The sequence below is a fragment of the Aotus nancymaae genome, unplaced genomic scaffold (genome assembly GCF_030222135.1).
Source record: "Aotus nancymaae isolate 86718 unplaced genomic scaffold, 86718_ANA_hifiasm-v0.15.2.pri h1tg000011l, whole genome shotgun sequence".
NCBI lineage: Eukaryota > Metazoa > Chordata > Mammalia > Primates > Aotidae > Aotus > Aotus nancymaae.
Genome location: NW_026988422.1, coordinates 78890143 through 78907708, shown reverse-complemented (window position 1 = coordinate 78907708; position 17566 = coordinate 78890143). Strand labels below are relative to the sequence as shown.

The window sequence follows — 17566 nt, the reverse complement described above, 5'->3', positions numbered from 1 at the left end:
TGTAGTGAGCTGAGATTGTGCCACGGCACTTCAGCCTGGGCGACAGAGCAAGACTCAGTCTCAAAAAAAAAAAAGGAATGAAATACTGGCACATGCCACAACATGGATGAAACCTGAAGACATTCTGCTAAGTGAAATAAGTCATTCACAAAAAACACACACTGTGTGATTTCACTTATATGAGGTACTTAGAACAGTCAAATTCACAGAGAGAGAAAGTAGAATGGTGGCTGCCAGAGGCTGGGAGAGAGGAAATGAGCAGTTAGTGTTTAATGGGTACAGAGTTTTGGTTTGGGAAGATGAAACTGTTCTGGAGATGGATAGCAAGGATGGTTGCATGACAGTGGGAATGTACTTCATGCCACTGGACAATACATTTAAAAATGGTTATGGTGGTACTTTTTATGCTATGTATAATTTACCAAAATTTTTTAAAAATTTAAAAAAGACATCAGGGAGGTAACACACTTGGGGAGGGCTAGAAAACCAGGCTTGGAAGCTATCTATCCAGGACTGACACCCCAAACTCCCCTGAAGACCCCGCAGGGTAGAGACATGGCTGCTGAGCTGCCAGGCATAGACACATTACCAGTGCTGGATTCCAGACCCCGCCACTGCTGGGGAGCTGCTGCCTTGCCACCAGCCCTGCCAGGATATCTCTGCTTCCTCACAAACTTCTGCCTCAAGGACCAGAAGCCCAGATCATTTGCACACAGCCTGAATCCAAAGGGCCCTGGGAAATCATGTGCATATAATTTGTATCAACTTCCATTGCAGGAAATGGGTTCTAGTTCATAAAGTGGGAGATTTATCCCAAATATTTTAGAAAAAATGGCCCTGATATGGTTTGGCTGTGTCCCCACCCAAATCTCATCTTGAATTGTAGCTCCCATAATTCTCACGTGTTGTGGAAGGAACCCAGTGGGAGACAACTGAATCATGGGGGCGGTTTCCCCCATACTATTCTCATGGTAGTGAAAAAGTCTCATGAGATCTGATAGTTTTAAAGCAGATTTCTCCTTTCACTTGGCTCTCATTTCTCTCTTGACAGCCGCCATGTAAGACATGCCTTTTGCCTTCCACCATGATTGTGAGGCCTCCCCAGCTACACGGAACTATGAGTCCATTAAACCTCTTTTTCTTTATAAATTACCCAGTCTTGTAATCAGCGGCCTGAAAACATACCAATACAGGCCCTTTCTCTCCATCCACACCACCCACCTTCCAGATCCAGAGTAGTGTGTCTCAACCCAATACTCCTAACTTCCTCCTTCCTGGCCTCTCTTTCTAGAGCCACCCCTTCCTATCCAATCTGCAGTCTCTGTATTCTCAGGGGTCGTCCCTCTCTTCCTTACACTCACATCCACTGTGTCACCAAGGCCAGTCCGGCTCTGCCTCCCCAGCATTCTTGTCTACCTTCTCCTTGCCACTCCTTTCCTCTCTGCTCTTAGAATCTTCATGCAGGCCCCCATTACCCTCTTCTGGTTCCCAAGCTCAGCCATACTCTTGACCACTCTCAGCTTCCCGCCATGATGCTTCTACATGGTAAACCAGACCAAAGCATTCTCCTGGTCAAAATTCCCCTATCACTGGCTCCTCTGTGCCTTGAAGATAGAAGGCCAAGGCCTTAGCCTGGTATCCATGCATCCTTCACCCGCAGCCTCCCGCGGGATCATAACCAGAGCATATCCCAGCTGCAGGCACCATGCTCTCTCTTGTGCACCTAAATACTACATTTCCAAATGGACCATCCTTCCCACCCACTGGCCAAGCAAAATACTCAGGAGCCTTGCTTGGCCTCCAAGGCTATGTTGAGGGCCCTCTCTGTGTCCCGACACATGTATCCTGACCATCTACACCTCACTCAGCTCCAGAACAGTACTTATTGCTCCAAATTGGAACAAACTGTTCACTTACTGAAGCCCATGACCCCCAGTTGCCTGGAAGCTCCTTCAAGTATGAGACAATGTTGTGTCTCAGCACCTAGCATGGCAAACAGTAGACACTCAATAAATGCTAAACGCATGAGTGAGGCAACTGAAGTCTTAGCCCCTAAAGAACACAGCCCTGTCTCTGGGGAGCCAGTCCTGATATGACAGGCTGGGCTCTGTAAGACTCAGTAGGTTTTGGTATGGGGTGATGCTAGCATATCTTATTGCCTCTGGCCCACAGGGCCTCTTCCCTCAAAACCACCAGCAGAAGAACAACCACTGGCCTTTCTCTAGAACTTCCTGTATAAGCAAACGAAGCCTAGAACAACTCAGAACCCAGCCTCCCATCTCTTCTCTCAGAACCCAGCCTCCCATCTCTCATCTCAGAACCCAGCCTCCCATCTCTTCTCTCAGAACCCAGCCTCCCATCTCTCATCTCAGAACCCAGCCTCCCATCTCTCATCTCAGAACCCAGCCTCCCATCTCTCATCTCAGAACCCAGCCTCCCATCTCTCATCTCAGAACCCAGCCTCCCATCTCTCGTCTCAGAACCCAGCCTCTCATCTCACATCTCAGAACCCAGCCTCTCATCTCACATCTCAGAACCCAGCCTCTCATCTCACATCTCAGAACTCAGCCTCCCATCCCTCATCTCAGAACCCAGCCTCCCATCTCATCTCAGAACCCAGCCTCCCATCTCTCATCTCAGAACCCAGCCTCTCATCTCACATCTCAGAACCCAGCCTCCCATCTCTCATCTCAGAACCCAGCCTCCCATCTCATCTCAGAACCCAGCCTCCCAACTCATCTCAGAACCCAGCCTCCCATCTCTCAGCTCAGAACCCAGCCTCTCATCTCTCGTCTCAGAACCCAGCCTCCCATCACTCAGCTCAGAACCCAGCCTCCCATCTCTCAGCTCAGAACCCAGCCTCTCATCTCTCATCTCAGAACCCAGCCTCTCATCTCTCATCTCAGAACCCAGCCTCTCATCTCTCATCTCAGAACCCAGCCTCTCATCTCTTATCTCAGAACCCAGCCTCCCATCTCTCAGCTCAGAACCCAGCCTCTCATCTCTCATCTCAGAACCCAGTCTCCCAACTCATCTCAGAACCCAGCCTCCCATCTCTCAGCTCAGAACCCAGCCTCTCATCTCTCATCTCAGAACCCAGCCTCCCAACTCATCTCAGAACCCAGCCTCCCATCTCTCAGCTCAGAACCCAGCCTCTCATCTCACATCTCAGAACCCAGCCTCCCATCTCTCATCTCAGAACCCAGCCTCTCATCTCTCATCTCAGAACCCAGCCTCCCAACTCATCTCAGAACCCAGCCTCCCATCTCTCAGCTCAGAACCCAGCCTCTCATCTCTCGTCTCAGAACCCAGCCTCTCATCTCTCATCTCAGAACCCAGCCTCCCATCTCTCAGCTCAGAACCCAGCCTCTCATCTCTCGTCTCAGAACCCAGCCTCTCATCTCAGAACCCAGCCTCCCATCTCTCAGCTCAGAACCCAGCCTCTCATCTCTCGTCTCAGAACCCAGCCTCCCATCTCTCAGCTCAGAACCCAGCCTCCCATCTCTCAGCTCAGAACCCAGCCTCCCATCTCTCAGCTCAGAACCCAGCCTCCCATCTCTCAGCTCAGAACCCAGCCTCTCATCTCTCATCTCAGAACCCAGCCTCCCATCTCTCGTCTCAGAACCCAGCCTCCCATCTCTCATCTCAGAACTCAGCCTCCCATCCCTCATCTCAGAACCCAGCCTCCCATCCCTCATCTCAGAACCCAGCCTCCCATCTCTCATCTCAGAACCCAGCCTCTCATCTCTCATCTCAGAACCCAGCCTCCCATCTCTCATCTCAGAACCCAGCCTCCCATCTCTCATCTCAGAACCCAGTCTCCCATCTCTCATCTCAGAACCCAGCCTCTCATCTCTCATCTGAGAACCAAGCCTCCCATCTCTCAGCTCAGAACCCAGCCTCTCATCTCTCGTCTCAGAACCCAGCCTCTCATCTCTCGTCTCAGAACCCAGCCTCTCATCTCACATCTCAGAACCCAGCCTCCCATCTCACCTCAGAACCCAGCCTCCCATCTCTCATCTCAGAACCCAGCCTCCCATCCCTCATCGCAGAACCCAGCCTCTCATCTCTCACCTCAGAACCCAGCCTCCCAACTCTCAGCTCAGAACCCAGCCTCTCATCTCTCGTCTCAGAACCCAGCCTCCCATCACTCAGCTCAGAACCCAGCCTCCCATCTCTCAGCTCAGAACCCAGCCTCTCATCTCTCATCTCAGAACCCAGCCTCCCAACTCTCAGCTCAGAACCCAGCCTCTCATCTCTCGTCTCAGAACCCAGCCTCCCATCTCTCAGCTCAGAACCCAGCCTCTCATCTCTCATCTCAGAACCCAGCCTCTCATCCCTCATCTCAGAACCCAGCCTCTCATCTCTCATCTCAGATCCCAGCCTCCCAGACTCTTATCAGTCCTGCCTGCTCTGTCCAGGCTGTATCATGTCCTCAATGCCACACTGAGGCAAGAAGAGCCCTGCTAAGCCTAGTAGGACAGGCCGACCTAAGTTTCAGCACAGCTAAGGCACAGGTCTCCATGGTCCCACCCCAGAACTTCCTGGATGCACATGGCCCCGCATTTCATCACCTGCCTTTCTGCTTAGAGTTCTCCCTCTGCCTTCCCATTCTTTCTCCAGTTTCTTCCTTCCCTGCTTTTCCTTCCTTCCTTCCTTCCTCCCTCCCTCTCTCCCTTCCTTCTTTCCTTCCACCCTCCCTTCCCTTCCTTCCCTTTCTTCCTTTCCTTTCCTTCCTTTCTTCCTTCCCACTCCCCTGACTTCCTTCTCCTTTCCCTCTTGCTATGGTCTGAATGTTTGTGTCTACTCCATATTTGTATGTTGAAATCCTAACCCCCACCATGATGGTATTAGGAGGTGGGGTCTTTAGAAGGTCATGAAGGTTAGCCCGCATCAATGAGATTAGTGCCTTTATTAAAAAGGCCCGAGAGAGACCCCTTTCCCTTTCTGCCATGTGAGGACACAGGAAAAGGACAGCTATCTATAAAACAGAAGTCAGACCCTCATCAGACACTGAATCTGCTGGTGACTTCATCTTGGGCTTTCCAGCCTCCAGAACCACGAACAATAAGTTGTGAGAGCAGCCCTAATGGACTACGACACTTCTCTCTTCCATCCACATCCATTTCCATGAATGCCTGTAGCCTGCCAAACAGGCGGAAAATTGAGGAATCAGCACATCTTGGTGTGCCCATTCTTGTAGCTGCTGTGCTAGGTGCCTAATATGGAGCATCTCACCACCTCCAGCCCACAGTCTCTGACACTGGAATTACGATACTCAGTTTACAGAGCAGGAAATTTTGCTCAGACATGTCCGATCATTTGTCCAGTCTTACTCATTAAGTCACCTAGCTCGAATTCAAACTCCGGCTGCGAAGGACACACCCTCCTCCCTGCACCATCTGCTTTTTCTGCTCTGACAATGTCTTCTGCAAGAGGAAAATGGCCTACTCCTTCTGCCCTTGATGAAGTTTCAGCACCACAGTAGGGAGAGCATTCCCTGCCTGCCAAGAAATAAGGGGGGGAGGCCCGGGAAAACCAGACATTCACTTTCTGTCGGGGAGATGCTTGAATTCTTCAAGAATAGATGAGGCTTAGGCTGCATGAAAGAAAGTTCAAGGGTAGGGCAGGCAGGAAGGATGGAGTAAGCTACAAGAACATGTCAGCCTCCCTGGAACTCAGAGAGGCCTGTGCGTCACTGAGAAGTGATGCCCATCCTTGCAAACCACATAGGAAACAGAAATATTGGGCAATGATAAAAATAGCTCCATGGTGACGATGTAATTTTTGGAACCACCTGGACAGTGAGATATTGCTGATGCTCCACCGGTGAGGCTGTTCAGATTGATCCATGCTCAGGTCGGGGGAGACAAGCAAATGAACTCATCACTTCAGGTAGAGAAAAAATAAAAGGTCACCTTTGGTACTAAGATATTTTTCCAAGTCACAGATCCTAGCAATACCTAAACCCCATCCTTACTTACATAACTGAGGGTTTTGCAGCCCAGGGCTTGCTGTCTGCAGTGAGGATCTTTTAAGAAAACAAATGGTCATTGTTTACACGACAATGACAGAAAAAAGAATAATGAAAACCAAGCAAGGCCCCCTGGAGATCATTTTGACAGGTAATTAAAAGGCACACTAGAACAAGTCCCAGGACTGCATCTGCCCCACCCAGGGGCCTGCCTCCCTGGTGGAGCCTCGGGGAGTAGGTACCACAGTTCTCCAACTTGCTGGAGGTTTGGTTTGGTTTAGGAGTTTTTCTTACCAAAGTTCACTCTTTGCGGTTACAAGAGAGAAAGTGAGGCTGGGCACGGTGGCTCACGCCTGTAATCCCAGCACTTTAGGAGGCCAGGGTGGGCAGATACAGACCATCATGGCCAACATGGTGAAACCCCATCTCTACTAAAACTACAAAAATTAGCTGGGCATGATGGCACGCGCCTGAAGTCCCAGCCAGTCAGGAGCCTGAGGCAAGAGAATCACTTCAACCCGGGAGGCGGAGGTTGCAGTGAGCTGAGATCGTGCCACTGCACTCCAGCCTGGTGACAGAGTAAAACTCTGTTTAAAAAAAAAAAAAAGACAGAGAAAGTGAAACCTAGATTAACATGCCAATTACTCCTTGGTAATTTAATTAACTTTAATTGTCAGCAAACAAAAGTTATCTGCCTGAAATGCATTTTCCTTGTTGCTGTAGCTGCTAGCAGTTAAAACCCAATCAGCATCTATTCAAAGAGTATCCATCTGAGGGTCCTGGTAAAAGCTACATGACACTTTTTGTTTAGAAAAATGGTAAGAATCACCAAAAAAAAAAAAAAAAAAAAAGGAAAAATAACTAATACTACTAAGAATTGTACTATGTGCTCAGCTGGCACTGCCTAGCTTCTTCTTCCTCTTTCTTCTTTTTGAGAATGAGTTTTGCTCTTGTCGCCCAGGCTCGAGTGCAATTTTGTGATCTTGATTCACTCACTGAAACCTCTGCCTCCAGGGTTCAAGTGATTCTCCTGCCTCAACCTCCTAAGTAGCTAGGATTACAGGCTTCCACCACCATGCCCAGCTAATTTTTGTATTTTTAGGAGAGAAGGGTTTTCACCATGTTAGCCAGGCTGGTCTCAAACTCCTGACCTCAGGAGATCCACCTGCCTCTGCCTCTCAAAGTGATGGGATTACAGGCATGAGTCACCTCACCCAGACAGTTTCTTATATTCATTACCTCTCATTTAATCCTGTAGAGTAGATACTTCTGTTATGCCCATTTAATTGATAAGGAAATAGAAGCACAAGGAAGTTAAGGACCTTGCCAAAGTCGCACAATTCATTTGTGGCTGAGCTGAGACTCCAAGTCAGGTCTTCAGTGCTAGTTCTACATTATGCCATCTGCCTATTGGGAAGGTCTCTAGTCCCATGTATTCTTAAATGTCTTATTTTCTACCATGCATTAGAGCAGGGGCTGGAAAACCATGGCTACATGCCAAATTTGGCTGTCTGCCTGTGTTTGTAAATAAAGTGTTATTGGAACACAGTCACACTCATTCATTTACATATTGTCTATGTCTGATCTCATGCCACAACAAAGTGGAGTAGTTGTGCCAGATTGGCTGGCCTCCGAAGCCTAAAACAGTCACTATCTGGCCCTGTTCAGAAAAAGTTCATCAATTCCTACCTTCGACCACTGGTCCTCAAGTTTGCCTGTGTTTTGGAGTCACTTGGGGAATTTTAAAAACACCTATGCCTGGGCTCTGCCTCACGTGATTCTGATTAAACTGGTATGGCGTGCAGCCCAGGCATTGGGAATTCTTAAAAACTCCCCGGGGCCAGGGGATTCCAATGGCAGCCAAGTTTAAGAATCACTGCCTTAGAGTGTAAGGGACTTAACTACCCTTGCAGTAATTACATAAGTTCAGTTTACACATAGGAGCACTTTATATGGCACTTAAGCATAACTCTGTCATCCACAGAGGACCTCCTGCCCCTCAAAATCCTGTTAAAATCTAGCCCACGGCCCAATTCCAGCCCCTCCCCACCATTTCGGAGTCCACCTGATTGGTGCCCAGACTTCTCCCTCCTCATCCTCTCCCCACCTACTGACTTCCTGCTTCCTCTCTCAGAACCCAGCCCCAGGTCCAATTTCCACAAAACTCCACTGTTTCAAGCATTTCCAGAAGTTACCAAAGTGCGATGCTGCTGATGGGGAGTGGGTGCCGTGGAGGGTCGCGCGGCAGAACCCCAGCTGCGTGCTTCTCACTGGCTCTTCCCGCTTTCCGCTCTCCCGCTTGGGCCCACTCACTTCCTGAGCATCGGAGAAATCCTTCCCCTCCTCCCTGGCTCCGGTGAGGCCCTGGAGACCCGGCTCCTTTTTGTGCCGCAGTTGGCTTATCTGTCCCCTCCACAGAGGCAGGTCATCCCTACAAAACACGTCCATGCTAACTGCTGTGAAAATAAACATTTCTCAGCATTGTTCATAAAGCAAAGTGCTTGATGACACAAGATAGGAACCAACAGATACTATTTGCCCCATTTTTCAGGTGAGGAAATTGCAACCTGCAAATTTTCAGACACTTGCCCAAAGTCAGTCTCAGCCATCCAGGTTAGGCAGCTGGCCACACACGCTGCCCAGGGAAGCACAAGGATCCCAACCTTAGGCTGTTCCGGTCTCCAGACTTTGGCCAGCCTGCCACATGCCATCTCTGTCAACCCACTGTCCCTGCTCCTTCTTCCCGAGTTCTGTGAATATGTGGCTCTCGGTAGCCTCCTGTGTCCTCCTGGGATGTCACCTATTGGAACATCTCCACCTACCCTAGTCAAGCCTTCCCTTTGAAATCTCCCCACCCTTGGATCCATTCAGCAGCGTTTTCTTTGCTTTTTGTAGAGACAGAGTCTCACTCTGTCACCCAGGCTGGAGTTCAGTGGCGAGACAGCAGCATTTTAAAGTAAAGATGTTCTCACTGCACCCTTATCCCTACAAGATTGACAAGGGTCAACCAGGCCTCTTCCGGGAGAGGGAGGTGGGCTTCATTTATATAACAATAATGTATTGAGTCCCTGTCGCGCCACTTACAGACTTCCATGAGGAGCAAATCAAACAGTTTCTGCTGTTGCGGAAAGAGAGGCTGTGTATTATTTCAGAAGAAAGACAACACATTCAGATCCCAGCTCTACTTACCAGCTGTGACTACTTTGTGCCTTAATTTGCCCATCAGTAAAATGGGGATACCGAAGGTACGCATAGTACCCTCATAGGGTTGGTGTGAGAAGTCAATGTACACGAAGTGCTTAGACAGTGCCTGGCACCAAGGAAAGTGCTACGTAAATATATTTGCTATCATTCTGGAGCTCACAGCCCTATTGAGAAGCAAACCTGAAATAAGTGATTAAGGTAAAGTGGTTCGCAAACCTGGCCGTGTTTTAGAATTCCTCGTGGAGTCGTTACAAACCCACTTTTGGACCCCTCCCCACACTGAAGAGGTGAGTCCTAAGTCTAAAGACTGGTGTCCTTTTAGAAAGAGAGGATACAGAGACACTCACAGAGAGGAGGAAGCCACGTGACAATGGAGGCAGAGATTGGAGTAATGTTGCTGTAAGTCAAAGAACACCAAGGACTTTCAAGAGCCACTAGGAACTGGAAGAGGCAAAAATGATGCCCCCCAGAGCCTTCAGGGAGGCCATGGCCCTGCCAGCACCTTGAGTTCAGACTTTGACCACCTGAACTAAATGTCCGCTGTTTGAAGCCACCTAGTCTGTAGTAATTTGTTACAGCAGCCCTAGGAAGCTAATGAAGATTTCTAGGTCAAACTTCCAGTTAAAAAGGAAAAAACAATGGAATAAAAATGTTAGGAAATTAATAGCTACCGAGGAGAGAGAGAAAAGATCTCTCAATGATTAGGCTGTCTGATCAAGCAGACAAGCCCTAAGTGGGTTTGCCTAGAGATTAGAGAAAGGATTAAAAACAAATCCCCTGATAGGCCTTTTGTGTAAAAGTAAAAGAAATGAAGGGGCAAAATGATAGCCTATTAGTAAAAAGTTTTACAAAGAAACCAGCACAAATCATACAGAAACGATACTCCATGCTTTAATAGAAGAAAACTTCCAAGACCTCCGAAGTTACGCTTTCTTGCATGAAATCAAATTAGGAGACCACTGAGGCCTGCCCGGGTACCCAGATACAAGGATGGCACCTCAGGCTACCACCTCTGCCATAGGCTTGCCACATTCCTGCTCACGTTCTAGGCTTCAGCTAAAGTGAAGTACTCCAAGTTACTCAACTATGTTCCTTCATGCTCTTTCACATCTCCTTACATCCTTTACCAGAAATGGAATCCCTTCCCCATCTCCCCTCCATCCTGCCACAACCCCTGTTCACCCCCTCGCCATCCTGAGACCATCCACTCACCCTCCACGTCATAGTCAAGCACCTTGGCCTCCACAAAGGCTTCACCAAGGCTGCCCCTTCCTTTTCCTGTGCCCACGAGACCCTGGACACATTCCTATGATCCCATTTCTCACCTGCATTGTCATTTATATGTTTACATCTCTATTTGGCCTTCTCACCTGGGAGTTTCCAGAAGACAAGACTGCTGCCTTTTCCTAACCTTGTTTCCGCTGCTTGCACAGTACTCAGCCTTGTTTTCCTCTTTAGGAATAAGTTAGTGCTGTACCTAAGGCCAGCTACATTTGCAAGTGTAAAACAAAAATATTTGAGACCTGAACAAAATGATAGGTCCAACTATAGGAAAAAGAGCAAATTTGAAATTCATGTTTGACCATTAACCGTAACATCAGATCAATTTCATTAAGTATTCACTTTAGTATTTGTAAGAATGTCATTACAATTGAAAACAAATTGTAGGGTAGGTTTTCTCTCTTTGCAAGAATCCCTCATATGCCTAATGACTGATGAGAAGTCACAATGAATTACTTAAATGGGTACAGCTAGGCTACTAGACGATCACAATGAATTACTTAAATGCAAATCATTTTAAAAGTACAATAAGGAGGAATGGGGAGATGTTGGTCAAAGGATACAAATTAGACAGGAAAATAAGTTCAAGAGAGCTATTGTGCAGTACGGTGATTATAGTTAATAACAATGTATTGTGTGCTTGAAAATTGCTGAAAGAGTAGATTTTAAATGTTCTCACCACAAAAAAATGATAAGTATGTGAAGTAATGCATATGCTAATTAGCTTGGTTTAGCCATTCCACAGTGCATTCGTATTTCAAAGCATCATGTTGTATACAATAAATATATATCATTTTTATTTGTTGTTTTGTGAAAGGGCCATATATAGAAAGTGATCCCAAAATGCGAAAGGAGCTGAGAAACCAAAGAACAAGGCAGATATATCCAGTTTGCCTTTAGAGGGTGATTTACTGGGGAACTTACAGACAGACGTGTGGTCTTGGATGGCTGCGAGACAGATAGATCTTTACGCTGTTGTCCCTGAAGACACAGGGCTAATATACCACAGGGAAAAGATACACATGCTCTCTAAGGAATGTGCAGGACAATTAAAGTCAACCTTCAAGGAAAGGACAAAAATGCTGTGTACATCATAGCCTTGAATATGTGTGATAATAGCAAGGCCATCTTGACCTAAGGGCAGGATTTATGGTAAGCAGATGCTCTTTCACAGGGACAGGAGATAAAGTGGGAATCACAGGCATTCCCAGACCTGGGGTCAATCAGAAGTCAACATGGCAGACTAGCATCTAAGATGGAGTTACCTTAGCCTCCATTTGTCAATTGAAAAAAATTAAAATAAAAATAAATAAAGGTAAAACCATCTTAAAGGCTTTCAGATTTCCAGAAGAGAATGTCTAGTGTGTGATGGTGGTGTCTTTCAATGGATTTGATATCGTGAGTGCTGAGAGGTCCTAAGGCAGGAGACCCGACGTCCTGTGAGGATCTTAAAGGGTTCTGGCAGTTCCGACACCTAATAGGGATTCAAAAGATGGACGTTGAGCAAATAAATAAACACAACCTTTGTTTCCTTCAGAACAAAGAGCAGCTCCTAGGGTACCGTCCATAGAAGGAGAGTGTATGCCTAGCCCGGTGGGCTGTGGAAGACCAAATGCCCCTCGTGGTGTCTGGAAAGAAGCTTCTCTCTGCTGTCCATGTTTCCATTTCTAGGACTATCAATTAGGGTCATGCTCTGGGCCTCCTACCAACCCTCTGTTGACTCTGAATTTTAATTAGGGAAAGAGAAAGTGTGTATTCCCAGTTCAGCCCCTTCTTTCCTTCTTAGAGACACAGATTTCTACAGGAAGTGTGCATTTGGGGCTGCCCTTCCTGGGGTGTTAAGTGTACAGGGGCAGACCCTCATGTGGGGAAGCCAGCAGTAGCCTAGCTGTACCCATGAGCAGTGGGCGGGACTTTCTGATGAAAGGCTCAATGCCCCCTTTGCTTCCACGATCCACACTTGGAGTGTGTGACTTCCTTACTGGTTCGTTGTGTGTGACGCTGCCCCTCAGATGATCAGCGTAGCTAAATGATAGGCCTCAGCCTATGAAATATGAAAACATATCAGTTCCAGACTAAGACTTTAGGAGGCATCACACATTTCTGCTTACCCTTCAAGCACTTCTGCCACAGTCAATGGGAATAGCATGCACACATAACCCCTGGTCCCAGAATCAGAGACATACAGGGCAGAGCTGAACCCTACCTGCAGCCTGAAGCTGAGCCGCCCTAGAGAATACAGACCAATGAGTAAGAGAAATATTTTTGCGTGTGTCATAAGCCACTAAGATTCGGGGGGGTTATGTGTTATGCCGCAAAAAAACCTAAGCAACACATCATCTAACCTAAAGCTTAGAGGTCATATTTGGTCTCTATCTGCTGAACTCAAGCTAGGAAAGAAAGGTGTTACTTAATAAGCCTCTCAAGCCCTAACAACTTGCAGCATCACTGTGGAAAGGTCTGTGCTCGGAAGACTCCCACAGCATTTGTACACATCCTAGGGAGATCCTATGTCTATAATGGGGAGCTTCCATATAGTGGGCAGAGATAAGATGATTCAGGAACATAATACTATTCTCTAAATGGGGATTGGAGAAGAAATTCAAACCATCCCGCTACCTCGTTGAGCCATTTGGAAAAGCAGGTCAGAACCAGAGATATTGGAAAGTACTTTCAAAGCTTCTAATTTTCTGAAGTTTTTCTTTCTCACCTTGGAATCTCTTCAGATGTATGGATGGAGCTGTACTAAACGCACCTTCTTACATGTCTGTTTTTCCCTCTGTGCTGGGAATTTATCGAGGGTAGGGACTGTGTACCTTCTTTGTCTGTGTAACCTTGCTCTGAGCTGGATGGATGAATAATGGGAAGGCTCTCTGACCCTAGAGCATGACGTGCGTAGACGTTTCTGGTGTTGTAAGAGATGCCCAGGCTGTTGAAACCACCTTTGCAAAATTATGACAGGAAGAGAAATCTGACATCGTTGACTCCACCTTACTTCTGACCTCCAAGCTGTCCTTGGGCATTCCTGGCCAAAGGGAAAACTAACTTTGGGAGGAATTTAGTTTATAGTTTAAAGATGTAAGCAAGGATGAATAATAGCCCTTCCCCAAACTAAGCTGATATGTAAAACTATTGAAAGGCTACAAGGTTAAGATTCTGAGAGTGGCCTAAATTCTGCTAAGATATAGGTGTAGTTAAATATCATGGTTCCAGTGGTCACAAGATTTGTAGCTTTCCCGATGACTCCTGTGGATAACATCACTATTGGAAAACCTAAGATTGGCTTTCTGAGATGTCTTTTCAGACTTTTGCATTTCTGAAGCCCAGATGACTCCAGATGGACTTGTGATCATGACTCACCTGGTCTTATGACCCCACCCAGAGGCAGACTCAGTGCACGAGGACCATTTTCTACACCCAAGGACCATTTGCTACACCCATATGATGTGTTACCAACCAGTAAGCAGCACCCATCTCCTAGTCCCCGACCCACCACACTATCCTTGAAGAGCCCTAACCTCTGGGACTTCAGGGAGGCTGATTTTAGTAACGACTTCCATTCTCCCACACGGGCTGGCCTCACATCAACTAAACTTTCTTCACTGCAATGCCATGGTCTCAGTGAATTGGCTTTGTCTGTGCAGTGGGCAGGAAGAACCTGTGTAGTGATTACACTGTCACCATCAAATGAGAAGGCTGACAAGAGCACAGATCCCCAGCTTCCCGCATCTGCTAACTCCATGGGACCTCTCTAGCTAAACAGATCAAATTAAGCCCCTGAAGACCATATCGACATTTCCCTAAAATGGTGAGGCATAGTGATGTGAAATGAATTGTTCTTCACAGGAGACACCCCGTTGGTGGTCACTAAAGCAGTGTTTCCTCAGCTGGGGTATGTGCTTTTTCAAGGGCAAAAGAGGCTTCAGGGCAAGTGACTATATTCTTGGGAATTTTATCTGTATCCTCATTAGCCTTGTGACTCTGAAAATAAAACATAATCTCTTGGAGCCCTCATTTTCTCATTTCTTACGTGGCCATTGTCCTGCCGGCCTCAGGGTACTTAAATACACATAATAGATGGAAAATGTCTAGGCTGAAGTAGGTACTTCTTAGAATTAAGGGTCTTTTTTTTAATGTTTTGGCAACAGCTGGACTTTTAGCTGAATGGGCTTTTTATGACGTCTTTGGCCCATAAGCATCAAAGGTAGTTCTATTTTGTTTCAGCACATCCTGGATTTGCCTCATTTGAAGGGATGTGAAACAGAGAAATGCTGATACCTGTCATTTTAAGGAGTTTTCAGAGCACGGCACATCTTTCAGTAGCATATGTGTTAGCTTGACAAACTGGAAATGAAAGTGTTAGCTTTTAACCTGAGTCCCAACTGCTGCTGACCCCATTCTTGCCCTTGTAACCTTCTTGACCAGTAGGGTGCTTCCCATGTGGCCTAGGTCCTGGCCATGGCTCTTTCCTTGAATGGACCCCCTCCCTGGGCTCACAGGTCACCCTTCCCTTCATCACAGATAACAATTCCAACACCAACCCTATCTTCAAAGTGGTGCCAATATCGCCTCCTACAGGAAGTCTTCCTTTCAGCCCCAGGACATTTGTTCTTTCTTTCATGCCTGCTGCAGTGCAGGGAGCTTTGGAGTTAGCACTGGATTTACAACGTGAACTCACCTCTTCCCAGCTCTGTGACCTGAAGCAAATGGCCTAACCTCTCTGTGCAGCCATTTCCTCATGTAAAAATAGAATAATCACTTAATTTGTAGGGCCATTGTGAAGACTGTATCACACAGATCCTTTATAGCAAGGGGAATATTCAATAAACACTTTTTTCTTTCTTCTTCTTCTTCTTCTTTTTTTTTTTTTTTTGAGACAGAGTCTCACTCTGTTGCCCAGGCTGGAGTGCAATGGTCTGCTCTGGGCTCACTGCAACCTCTGCCTCCCAGGTTCAAGTGATACTCCTGACTCGGTCTCCTAAGTAGCCAGGATTACAGGCACACACACCACACCCGACTAGTTTTTGTATTTTTTAGTAGAGATGTGGTTTTGCCACGTTGGCCAGGCTGGTCTCCAACCCCTGACCTCAGGTGATTCACCCACCTCAACCTCCCAAAGTGTGAGACACCATGCCTGGCCTTCTTTCTTATTCCTTCCATTGGCCAGTATCACTGCATTCCCTGTCTTAGTTTGAATGTTCAGGTCTTTTGCAATAAGCCTGTAGCTTGTCATTCATTCACAAAGTCATTCATTAATTCTTTCAAAAATATTCAAAAAATATTCATTGAATACCTGTTTGCCAGGCACTATCCCAGGCATCTGGATACACATGTGAATGAAGTAGTCCTCACAGGGCTTAACTTCAAGCTGGGAAGACAGAAAATAAACAATAAACGTAACAAATTGCATTATTTTGCATGTTAGAAGATGTTAAGGGCTATGCAAAAAGTGGGAGGAGGAAAGAGGGGATGAGAAGTGTTGGGGGAAGACCGGGCTGCAGCAGTAAACAAGTGGCCAGGGAACCTCACCGACAAGGCGAGATTTAAGCACAAACTTGGAGGAGATGAGTAAATTTCATCCATTTGTTGAATAACTAAATGAATGAAGCAAGAAATAATTACATTTTATTTATTTCTAAAGTAAAATAGCCCAACAGAAAGAACTTGAAACTATAAGATTTCAGGCCAGTCACAGTAGCTCACACCTGTAATCCCAGCACTTTGGGAGGCTGAGGCTGGTGGATCACTTGAGGTCAGGAGTTCAAGACCAGCCTGGTCAACATGGCGAAACCCCATTTCTACTAAAAATACAAAAATTAACTGGGCGTCATGGTGTATACCTGTGTTTTTAGCTACCTAGGAGGCAGAGGCATGAGACTTGCTTGACCTGGAGAGGCAGAGGTTGCAGTGAGCCTAGATTGCACCACTGTACTCCAGTCTGGGTAACAGAGTGAGACTCTATCTCAAAAAAAAAATAAATAAATAAAAGAAAGAAAAAGAAAAAAGAAACTATAAGATTTCTACCAAACCCAGATCATATCCTATTAAGAGAGGCAAGGAGAATTCTCCAAGTAATTGGTCCTTAAAGTCACATGCCTTTTATAAATAGTGACATCCTGCCAAGGGGGAAGGGGAGGGCTGAATCAACAAGGGAAGTTTTAATTAACTTCCTCGTGTAAATGATATTTACAAATTGCATCTGACAAGAGAAGTCTGTTTGTACAGTGAGTAATTCCTCCTGCAAATTCTCAAATGAGTTTGCCAGCTCTGACCTGCATTGTGTGGGTGGCACTCGGGAAGACTCAGAACTGAGAGGCCAGCTGGGATTTTAAAGGTTTTCCTCCTTAAACTGGCACTGGGTGGCAGATAAAGAGACTTTACTTATGTGGTGGCTGTGTCCCAGGTGACCTGCCCAATGGCCACCTGCATGACTGTAGAAAGAACCGTTGGCATGGCAGAAAGAACCGTTGGCATGGCAGAAAGAACTCATAGATCAATCTACACACGGTCTTCCAGCAACCCCAGGAGGTGACAGAGATGAAGTCTTCACTCTCACTTCACCGAGGAAGCAGCGAAGGCTCAGAGAGGGCCAGTGATGCTCCAAAGTCACACAGCTACTGCCCAGCAGGACTCAGCCTCAGACCCAGGTCGTCCAATGCCCATTCAGGTTCTGGTCCACTCCAGGCAGGTGGACTGCAGCCAGAGAGGGACAAGATGGAGAGAAGGACCCACCAGCACATTCTGCTTCTCAAGCAGAGGAGTGGGTGTTCATGGACTGCCACAGAACATCGCCACCTTGTTTAGCTCCAGAGTGCTGTGTGGAGTGTGGCCACTGGAGTCCCCATGAAAATCAGCTCATCTCACATGCCCAACGTGCAAAAAGGTGCAGGGAGGGTTTTGAGTTGTCAACATTGCAGCATAAAGTTTTCCAGCAGGAGAAGGAACACTTCTTAACCAGTTCAGCTCTGCAAATCTGCAGGGGCCAGACATCGATGCAGATAAAACTGTATAGCATCCATTCTTTCCTCAGTCTCAATCTTATCTGGAAAATGTCCCCTGGACATTACTAAAGCTTCTTTTGATCTGAAGGGACATCACTCCTTTCTT

The 17566-nt window shown here is 46.8% G+C and overlaps 1 long non-coding RNA gene across 1 annotated transcript in view; it reads right to left on the bottom strand.

Moving 5' to 3' along the window:
* The window catches only part of LOC105721304 (uncharacterized), a 62252-nt gene that overhangs the window by 27022 nt on the left and 17664 nt on the right, over positions 1 to 17566 (bottom strand). The window contains exon 2 of the long non-coding RNA XR_010342114.1: positions 15753 to 15827. This is a non-coding gene — a long non-coding RNA (uncharacterized LOC105721304). The remainder of the gene's footprint in view (positions 1 to 15752; positions 15828 to 17566) is intronic.